Source organism: Amphiprion ocellaris, chromosome 6, assembly GCF_022539595.1.
Source record: "Amphiprion ocellaris isolate individual 3 ecotype Okinawa chromosome 6, ASM2253959v1, whole genome shotgun sequence".
In the NCBI taxonomy this organism is placed as follows: domain Eukaryota; kingdom Metazoa; phylum Chordata; class Actinopteri; family Pomacentridae; genus Amphiprion; species Amphiprion ocellaris.
In genome coordinates, this window is record NC_072771.1 from 18,456,755 (window position 1) to 18,465,867 (window position 9,113).

The following is a 9,113-nucleotide window of genomic DNA, read 5'->3' on the forward strand; positions in this document are numbered from 1 at the left end:
TTTTTCAATGTTTTTTTTCTGTGATTTCACAAAACAGAAAAATCTACAATAACAGTAAATTGTTCAGGCGTTAAAAACTTAAATTATTATAAGTTATTTGATTTTCTTCTTAAAATGCAAAAATTAAAATTGAAATACAAGGCGTTTTTCCTTTTCATGATCAAAAAGGGATATACGATTTTTTTTAAATGCTTTGATTTTCGTTTTATATTTAGAATAAAAAGAAAGTAACATCAGTAACAGAAACGAAAAAAGGTCCGTTTTATCATTTTCTGACACCGGAAGTGGTCATCAGCAAGTGTGGAGCCAAACAGAGTACGGTGCTTAGACTGTACATACATTTTTTTTCGTGAGTTTTCATGGTCAGAATGAGAGATCAGGTGGCCGATCATATAATAAATCAATATCGATTTTTTTATAGAGCGTTAAAATTTTGCGAAGCCAGGGGGCGGGACTACTTGATTGACAGTCCGGTCCGGAATGATTGACAGGTCCTATGGAGGAGGAAGCAGAGACTCTGCTCTCCTCGTTTGGATTAATTCTGATATAATAACTGTTGGTTTATTTATCGGTGCAACAGCAGAACATTTTCCACAGACAGTTTTCCTGCCCGTTGGCTTGTTTTAACCAGTTTTCTGCCTTCGGCTGATTCTACCAGCAGACACTGAAAGGACTGATAGTTCGGTAAGTAAATGTTTATTTTCGTATCGGTGCCGCTTTTAATGCACTTTATATGCAGCTTTAGTGTCAGATGTAATGTGTGCCATGCACTCCAGATGTTGGTGGAGTTTGTTTCAGTGTGTGTTGACCAGAGAAGAAAGTTAGCATAGTAAATATTAGCTTTAATGTTAGCGATGCTAACCGAGCTAGCTGTTCAGTTGTAGCCTGATTAAAGCTAACGTAGCATCAAGCTAACGTGTTGAGTTTCATGGAAACAGCTGAAGTGTGTTGTGTTCATGTAATGTGGTTCATTAAGTTCATAAAACTGTGGCTGGTTGACATTAATGTAACGTTCAGGAAACTTAAATGTGATTAAAACAGTAACGTTAATGTTCTAGTTGTCGGTAATCAGTTTTAATTTGACACTAAAACAGACTCTGATAATTTTAAATGACATCAGTTTCATTAATTTGTTGAAAATTGTCTCATTTGTTGTTGTGATGTTGCTGCTGATTCATTAAAAGCAGATGAGCCGTGTTGAAGATACGTTTAGTTCTAGTATCAGAAGTACAAGAAGGAAAATGGAAGTTTAGTTCTGCAACATCAAAGATTTCAGGATTAAAATAACTAAATGAGCCTTTATGCTTCAAGCTTTATTTTTACAATAAAGAAATAATGAAATAATCACAGATAATAAAAATATGAATAGCAGAGAAAACCTGAGAGAATAATTTCCTGAAAAGTCTGTGAAGGAAAAGCAGCTTTTTTATCCTGAAAGATCAGAATCAGCTCCGACATCTGCATCTGACAGCATCAAGTCAACCAGAAAGAAAAGAAAAAAGCAAATGATGTCTTTCTGATCACATCTGTTCCGCTGCTCACAGTCTGCTGCTGCTCACATTCTTCACATTTATAATCCACTTTTAAAAGTTCAGCAGACATGTGCTCTCCTTTGGAGTGTGACGATGTTGTCGGCGGTGGGGAGAGTGAAGTTTCTGTTTCACCCACAGCGTGCTTTAGGGCAGCCGGGTCAGACTTGATGTTTGAAATACTGACCAACAGCTCAGATTTAACTGTCTGTAGTTCCGTTTTGATGGGTGTTAAACTTTCACTCAAAGCCACCAGAAGCTGAGTCTTTAAAATAACCGCTGTCTCGTTACAGAGTGAAAGTAGCAATTCCTCCTTAAGGTCAGCGATTGCAGCATCTGAGGGCCTCTTCAAAAGAAGACGTAGCTGATGAAGGCGTTCTGGAGCAGGACCAGAAAGACCACGACCAAGCAGCCTTGAGATATTAGGCAGCGTCTCCTTCAGGTGGGTGTCAACGGTGTTCACGGTCAGGTCTGTGGTAATCCCGTCAAAAAACAAAACAGAAAAAAATCTAGATTATAAATCAACATGTAACCAAAGCACTCTGTGTATAACGCTATAGTATAGGATGTAGTTCAGAAAATGTCAAAGTATAGTATACTTTTCAAGAATAACATAGTATGGCCTGTAGTTCATAGTATAGCATGTCGGCAAAAAACCCCAACTGATTATTATGTGGTTCAAAAAGTGCAAAATGACAGGATGTTGCCTAAAATTGTCATGTATGATATGTGGTTGAAAAAATGTCATAGTGCAGTATATTGTCAAAATAGTATGTTTTTCAAGAAAACATCAGAGTATATGTCATCTAAAAAATGCTATAGAATAATATTTCATTGCACAAGTAAAAGTATAGTAATTTTTAAAACTGTTCAAATTCTTATATGTTGCAAAAAACAAAAAAAAACTAAAACAAGAAAAAATGTCACAGTAATATGTCAATTTAAAAAGCCTATAGTATAGAGTGTTGCCCAACAAACGTCATAGTATGGCCTTTGGTCCAAAAAACGTCATAGTATAGCATGTCGCTCTAAAAACGTCATAGTATAGCATGTCACCCAAAAAACGTCATCGTATAGCATGTCGCTCTAAAAACGTCATAGAAAAGCCTTTGGTTCAACAAAGGTTGTTTTGTCCCGGCTGTCTGAAGTAGGTGAGGAGCAACACAAAAACAGTCCAAACGCTGGTTTCCAGAGGGTTAGACGAGTATTTATTTGAAAGAGTAAGTTTACAACAACACAACATGTGAGGGGGTTAAAAGCAAATGGGTGTTAGTAAAATAAAAATAAACAGAACTAAAAGTGAACTTCATGTTGACATTGATGGGCATTCCAACCAGGAACAAAGTAAAAGATAATCAATACGAAAAAAAACTCTTCCTGTTCACCTCTTAAAACCCAAAAACACACCGCAGTAGCACCCTAAACTAAAACTACCAATGGGTTCCCTGTTTTCCTTTCTGAACAATTCAAAGGTCCCTCTCTATCTCCCCACACATCCACCAACCACTGGAACACATCTCCAAAGTTCTGCTGGGCCAGCTCGGCTTCCCCTCAGAAGAAGTGCTGCCACCTGCCAGATGAAGGAGCCTTTTGACAGGCAGCTGGCATCGTGATTGGACTGTACTTTGGTCTGTTCCAATCCAGCTTCAGCTCCAGAGACGGCAGGCGGGACGAGTCAACGGAGGCCGGGTGGATGAAGGCATGCAGCTGAGTACAATCCAGAAAACAACAGAGGAGGAGTGCAGTGGCCCAGAGCCAGAACAAACAGAGTAGCATCGTATGTCTCTTAGAAAACATCATAGTATAGCCTTTGGTATGAAAAAAACGCCATCATATACATCGTATATTGTACAAATAACAAGTCAAAGGAAAGAGACATACATTGTAGAATTGTAGTAATTGTGGGCTGACTGATTTACTGATTATCAGTATTTTATTTTTTACTGATTTATGGTAATAAATACATTTAAAAATGGCGCTACTTTGGCTCTGAACCTTAATCTACCTGTGGTCGCTCTGTCTTCTGGAGTGACTTGATTGGTTATACGTCACGAATAAAACTCCTTTAACTTAACATCTCAAGTTTCCTGTTAGAGTTTGTGTTCTTCTAAGTTTAACTCCAAGATTTTAAATACTTTCATTTACTGCAAATGAATATCGACTCCAAATGTGTCACTAATAATCATTATCAGCCTTAAAAACCCACAAAACACCCCTTTATACTCGACCACACTTAGTACAGTCCGGTTCCCCCTTCTATAAATCTGCTTGGAATCTTCCACTTCCTATTTGTCAAAGTGGCCTTCTACCTGGACAGGTTTTGTTGGAGCTCATGCAACAAACATTTTGGGTAACTGCACTTTAATATGAATGGATGACACTGAATTAGAGTCTGTTTTCATGAGACTGAGTTAAGATGTGTAGCTCTGTCATTAAATAGTAAATTATTTCTCAGAATTCACAGAGAAAAGTCTGAAATGTTTGCTAGGTTAGCATCCCACATGTTCTTTGGCTCAGCTAAAGCTAACTCTCTCCAACTTCTGGATCTCTTGAGTTGCTTGTTGTTAAAATATCTTGCTAGAGGTGCTGAAGCTCAGAAAGTCTGAGATATTTGTTCAAAATAAGCTCATTCTCAAGTCTTATCTGAACTGTCCTCTTTTGTTTGAACTTTCCCTAAACTTAGGAGTTAATGACAGAGCAGCACATCCAGACTCAGTCTCATTATGTAGAGATTAAACTTCAGTGTCATTCATTGATGTTAAAGTGCAGTTTTTCAAATGTTTGTTCCACATGCTCCCGACCAAACCAGTCCAGGTGGAAGACGATGTGAAGAGAAAGTACCAGAGGATGAATATCACACATTTACATTGGAAATAAATGTCCTTTAATTAGACATTGTCATGCAAAAGTTGGATATCCCTTTAATGATGTTCAAATCTTTGTTGAGTGTTTTGTTGATGTTGGTTTCTAAATGTTTTTTGACACTCGGCCCCAAAGATTAAAACCTTCTACGGCTCACAAGCTGCAACAATTCACACATTATCAACTATCTTGCTGACTAAACTAAGATAAAAAGTGAAAAACTGCCTGATTCCTGCATCATGAATGTAAATCTTTTTGGTTTTTATGACAGTAAACTGAATATATTTGGGTTTGACATTTTATAAACCAAAACAAGAAATGAATTACTGGAGAAAACAATCAACAGATTAATGGACAAAGAAAATGTGTTTTCCAACATGTATGGCTGAATTACTCCAACATTACAAGATACATACAGTTTTAATTCAATTTTATTTATATAACGCCAATTACAGGTCCAATTGTCTCAAGACACTTTATTTTTATATTTTGTCATATTTAAAATATGACAAAGTAAGAAATTTAAACCTCTTGACTAATTCAATCTATTATTTGGTTTTTAAGAGACAAATCGACAACTGAAATAACTTTCTCCACTAAAACAAATAAACATGAGGTCAAATAGAAGGAACAGTTTTAAATATTGCAGTCCCACGATGACAAGAATAAAGTTTGTCAACAAAAACTAAATCTGCTGGTGGATTCCATTAAAGTCCTAATAAATGATAATAAAGTGTGATACTAAAGGTTTGTGGTGCTAAAAATGTCAAAGTAAAAATATCAAGTTGAACATATGGATGCAGATTGATAAAAGTTAACCTTCTTTCATTTCTCTGGAGCCGACTCCATGGATTTTATGGATGGTGGTTAAAGACCTGCTCTTCTAGTGGTCTTCCTTCTAGTCGCTGTAAAAAGTCAGTCCATCCTGGCCGACTTCAACATCTCTTCATGACAACTTGTTCTGCCTCTGACCTGGTGGAAACGCCAGAAACTAGGGAAAACCCATGGAGACTCGAGGAACTCGTCGGGCGGGGGAAGGTGTGGTGGGTGGTGGGGGAGGTGGGGGAGTAGAGGGGGGAGGCCGCCACCCACCTTCCCACCTACTCTCCGCCCTGACTCCACCCAGACTCCGCCTTGGCTCCACCCATGTGGTCACTTGAGGAACTACGATGCCAAAGGGACGACGAATTTATTTCTTTTCATCTGATCTGTAGCTCAGTGAGTTAAGGATTTGCCTATGGAGCTGCAGGTCGCTGGTTCAAGACCAGACCCTTCTTAAATTTTTATCAAAATCCTGACAAAGACAAAGAAAGAAAATGCCAGTGGCGGGTCTTGAACCTGTGACCTACCGGTTGGTAGTCTGTCTTCTTAACCCCTGAGCTATCCGCTCAGATACTAAATGTTCTTTTTTTTGCACATTTATCATCTATTTTTTGTCGTTTTCGAGTGTTTCTTTAACTTGAGTCTTGACTCAACCGTTTTTCTCAGGAGGTTGGACTTCAGCCTTTGTGCTGGAGGGTTGAACCCTCAGTTCCAAGACTTTCCAAGCCTCCAGACCTCCCGAGTCCTCAGGACCTGAGCTTTCACACAGTCTGAGGGCTGAAATTTTCTAAGTCCCACAGTAGTTCTCTGTTAGATTGAACTTTCAGACAGTCCAAGGACTGATATCTTCGAAGTTCCTGAGTAGTTCTCTGTTAGTTTGAACCTTTCCACAGTCCGAGGACTGAAATCTTAAAAGTTTCTCAGTACTTCTCTGTTAGTTTGAACTTTCTGGTTAACAGAAGCCTTAAAACTTGTGACCATGAGTCTTGATTTCACATTTAGACCATCCATCTGAGTTCTTCTCAGACCTTCACCTGTGGGTTTTTTAGAAATCTGAACAAACTTTGATTCACTTCACTGAACAGTAAAGTTTGTGGAGATCAGAAGGTAACATTAGTTTGATAAATGCCTTCAACTACTAGTATACTTTATCTGGAAAGCAGTTTTCTGAAATGAGTTCTTAGTAAATCTGTCCACAATCAAACCAAAAACATAGAAAGAGGAAACGTTTGAAGAAACAACTTGATGTTCTCATTTCAGACTACAAAAGACTTGAAGACCTTTATCTGTTTTTGCTCTTTTTGATCGTTTTATTGTCTCTTCTGTTTAATTTGATCTTCTAAAGTTTAACTGGTGTCTTTAGTTTGATTCTTCTTAAATGTTTACTTTTGCTCTTTTCTCACCTTTTATTCTTTTCTAATGTCTGATTTGATTTCCAAATGTTTTGTCTTTTTAATGTTTAATTTAATTTTTCAAATGTTTTATCGGCTTGTTTGAATTTTTTTTCTTTCCCAATATTTAATTTTTTGATTAAATCTTTAAAGTTTTTCTTTTTAAATGTTTCACCACCTTTTAATGTTTAATTTTCTTTTTAAATGCTTCACTGTATTTTCTGTTTAATTCCTATTTGAAGTTTTATTGTCTTTAAGATGTAATTTTCTGATTAAACATTTAATTTTTTAATTGAATGTTTTGTCTTTTTAAAGGTTTAATAATCTAATTAAATGTTTTGTATTTTTTTAAATGTTTAATATTCTTCTTGTTTAATTGTATTTTTCAAATGTTTAATATTCTTCGTGTTTAATTGTATTTTTCAAATTTTTGATATTCTTCTTGTTTAATTGTATTTTTTAAATGTTTATCGGAAATATTTTATCTGTAATTTGTAATATTAGTATTTGAAAAATTTTTGTTTAATTTCATAATGACATTGTATTGTATCTTGTTGAATTATCTAATTCAATATTTTGTCTGTTTAATAGAATTTAATTGTATTTAATGTTTAACTATATTAAACAGACAAAATATTGAATTAGATAATTCAACAAGATACATGTCATTATGAAAATAAACAAAATTTTTAAAATACAAATGTTAGAAATTACAGATAAAATATTTTCGATAATTAAACATTTAAAAAATACAATTAAACAAGAAGAATATTAAACATTTAAAAAATACTTTTTAATAATAAAACTTTTTAAAAGTTTTATTGTATAAAATTTTTTTCCCTTTGATTTAATTGCTTTTCGTTATGTAGTTTATTTCTTTAATCTTCTTTTTCTGTCAAGATTTTAACCCCAACTTCAAAAAGGAAATTAATCCTTAAATCACAATTAAAATACTTCTGTTGTCACAATCATGAGTTAGTCCGTTATTCAGTTTATCAATTCAACTTTATTTGTTTAGCACCTTTTACACAAATGACAAAACTAAACAAGCAAAGAGAAAAAAAAACTATGCTAAAACTATGATTAAATCTCAAAAACATTAAAAAAAAAATAAATAAAAAATGTAACATGGTAATAAAATATGTGTGTGTCCAGGGGATGGAGGGAGTTTATTGAAGTCTTCTTGGGCTCACATGGCAAATCATTTAAAATATAAACTTGATATTCAGTACAAGGAAACTGCAGAATGACAGAAGAACCAACAATATCTCCTGTTTTCTCCTTTAATGAGTCGACTCTTCTTGTGCTTTCAGACCAAAGAACTACAGACTCTTCACAACCTGCTCAAACTCTTGGTACAGGACCTCACCACACGGGTCAAGAAGGTTTCCATCTCAATTCTACTCTGAAGCTCACCTTCTCCTGCTCAAACTGCTGACAAATGTTTCTGCTGCTCTAAAGTCTGGTCTCCAGAACTTCCTAAAAACTCTCTAAGTCTGCTTTGTAGAACTGTTGCAGAAAACCTCACTAAACCACATGGAGGGGCCTCAAGATAGTCATCCAAATGAAACCGTACAAAAACCAAACTAACACAACTCAAATGCTAAAGTCTCCTGCAGCCTACCAGAGAACCTCTGAGAACAGAGAATCAGGACAGGAACTCTTACCTTCTGGACAACCAGTGTTGGTTCTCAAACAAGAATACAGAATGTGTCTGACCAAAAACCTCTAAAGACTCACTACAGCCAAGATAAGGACACAACTCAGCTGCACCAAATCCACTAATCACTGCACATATTTGCACCATGTGCTAACTGTGGCTAAAGAACCAGATTTACCAAGACAACTATCCAGTATAAAGTCCTAAAACACTCCAAGAAACACATTAAAGACGATTTTACTGCTGGAAGCTGCAAGTCAACGTCTAAAGAACATACTAAAGCAACAGAGCCAAACCCGGTTCAGTGGTGGAGAGAAACAGAGGAAATGTTTGCTGCAGCTAAATAAAGCAGGAAGACACTGAGCTGCTCAGGTGTTCCTGATAACACTGAGCTGCTCAGGTGTTCCTGATAACACCAAGCAGCCACCTGGACAGCCAATAGGAACACAGCTTCCTGGAAGTCCAGAGGGCTGGCTTAGTGAAGGAAATTTAGTTTAAAGTTGAAGCAGAAAGTTAACAAAGAAAGTTGAAAACCACCTTCTGATACCTGAAATCTCTGAGTTTTCACACAAAGAACGCCTGAACATGTCAGACTGGTTTCATAGTAGAACCATCATTGTAAAAACATCGTAGTATGGTGTGTTGCTCAAAAAACATTAGGACCCGGCTGTCTAGGGTCGCCGAGGAGCAACACAAAAACAGGACAGACGCTGGTTTCCAGGGGGTTAGGCGGCTATTTATTTGAAAGAGGAAGTTTACAACAACACAACATGTGAGCAGAAAAATCACAAAGTCTGTCTTTAGTTCAGCTGAAAATATTAGTTTTTGTCTTTTTTATTGACCAAACTT

At 36.2% G+C, this 9,113-nt stretch overlaps 1 long non-coding RNA gene across 2 annotated transcripts; it reads left to right on the forward strand.

The window, feature by feature from the left end:
* The first annotated feature begins 383 nt into the window (after nucleotides 1-383).
* On the forward strand, nucleotides 384-9,070 carry LOC129349098 (uncharacterized). Of its 2 annotated transcripts, none has more exons than XR_008601958.1 (3): nucleotides 384-684; nucleotides 1,823-1,971; nucleotides 7,918-9,070. It is a non-coding gene; the product is annotated as an uncharacterized LOC129349098 (long non-coding RNA). The 2 variants fall into 2 exon arrangements; XR_008601957.1 differs by lacking the exon at nucleotides 7,918-9,070 and adding an exon at nucleotides 3,002-3,510 and having other exon boundaries at nucleotides 389-684.
* Nucleotides 9,071-9,113: the final 43 nt, after the last annotated feature.